Source organism: Galeopterus variegatus, unplaced genomic scaffold (genome assembly GCF_000696425.1).
Source record: "Galeopterus variegatus unplaced genomic scaffold, G_variegatus-3.0.2 Scaffold3693, whole genome shotgun sequence".
Classification (NCBI taxonomy): domain Eukaryota; kingdom Metazoa; phylum Chordata; class Mammalia; order Dermoptera; family Cynocephalidae; genus Galeopterus; species Galeopterus variegatus.
Genome location: NW_007729804.1, coordinates 198409 through 200041, shown reverse-complemented (window position 1 = coordinate 200041; position 1633 = coordinate 198409). Strand labels below are relative to the sequence as shown.

The 1633-nt window shown below is 34.2% G+C and overlaps 1 protein-coding gene across 2 annotated transcripts in view; it reads left to right on the top strand.

Annotated features, from left to right (window-relative positions):
- Window positions 1-574: 574 nt before the first annotated feature.
- LRFN5 (leucine rich repeat and fibronectin type III domain containing 5) overlaps window positions 575-1633 on the top strand; it is a 161050-nt gene continuing 159991 nt past the window's right edge. The window contains exon 1 of one of the 2 annotated variants that reach the window (XM_008585743.1): window positions 575-748. The gene's annotated coding sequence lies outside the window, so the exon portion shown is untranslated. The remainder of the gene's footprint in view (window positions 749-1633) is intronic. The other variant, XM_008585745.1, reaches the window with a different exon arrangement.

Genomic DNA, 1633 nt, shown 5'->3' with positions numbered 1-1633 from the left:
AGGTAGTAATCAGCAATCTACTGCCATGAAGTTATAATACAAATGATATGTCTGTGTATTTCCTCAGTAGATGTGTATGTTGCAGTAGATCGTTTTTTTCTATTGAAGAAAATGCAAGCAACACAACATAAGACTGTTAGTTCCATGAGGACAGGGCTTTGTCTGTTTTATTCACTGCCATATTCCTAGTGTCATGTGCCTGGCACATGGTAGGTGATGATTAAATATGTGTTGACTTATGCAATGTTTTAACCCTAGACTGCAAGTTAATTAATTGAAAGAGGATGAAAACTAAACTATGTAGCTTGTGATTGCCTAAACTATCTTCAGTTTTGAGATAAGAAAACTCCTTCCCAAAATGAAAAGCAAAATGCTAACACATTTACTGGAATCAGAGTATATTGCACATTCCACTGGAAAGCCTTATTATGCAAATCTATTTAAATTCTATTTAGTGATAGTCACAATAAAGTTTGAGATTGATTACACAGTTAACAACAACTATATTTTTCAAGGATGCTTCATAAGCATTTTTTGATACACTTTTTATTTTGTGCTTGCCTCCTTTGACAAGTCCCTGTAATCATTCAGCCAGGTGTTGAGAAGATATGCCGTAGCTGAGCACTCTTCCTACTGACACCATCCTCAGAATCAGCTTTGGAGATGCTTTCACCCTGTTCGTGTTCTGCAACAGCCAGGGACAGTGCTGACTCCTTCACATCAGTGAGGAACTCTTCAGCCTCCAGAAGTAAGTTATTGCACTCAGTTTGTCATTGTCAGTGGGTTTAAAAACACTTAAGGGAGGTTAACTATTTGCAAATTAACATACAAATTAAAACCTGCAGTATTTATCACTAATTATTTCATTTCTTTTTTGAGTCACAATTTAATGGAGATACAAATTCTCCTCTTTTTTGTGTTGATAACATATATCTTTATGGAATTTTCTTTATGGAATTTTTTTCAGAACTGTGTTTCGTAAGCATTTTTATAATTTATATTTGCAGCCTTGAGGCATAGATGGAAGAGATTAAAATAACAATGTTTGTAGATGAGTAAAAAGACTCTGAATGACCAAGTATTTTATCAAAGTCAATTGGCTAATGAATTGCCAGAGTACTTCAGAGAAATTTCCTGGTAAAAAAGAATGAAAATATAATGCAAATCTTTCCATGAACTTTTTGAAATATCCTCTTATAAAAATGGAACAAAATCCATGGTGTTTTGATTGTTAACAATCTAGTGTTCTTTCCATGACTTGTGAGGCCTAATGATATAAGGAGAATAATAGACTAGTCCAAGAAAGAGCACTTTTCCTGATTAGTTGGTTTGTTGAATGACAGGTCGTCAAGGTCATTCAAAGAGAGTTTATGGCAGTGTATATGAATATGCATACTGGCAAAACTAAAGCAAAGGAAAATTACATGTAGGAAAATGAAGAATCTACAAATATATAATGTGCTACTGTATTAGTCTATTTCTGTTTCTTATAACAAAATACATGGAACTAGATAATTTGTAACAAGATGAAATTTATTGCTTACAGTTTCAGAGGCTGGGAATTCCAAACTCCAGGAAACACATCTGGTGAGGGTCTTCTTTGGTGGTGGCTTTACAGCAATACAGGCTTCTC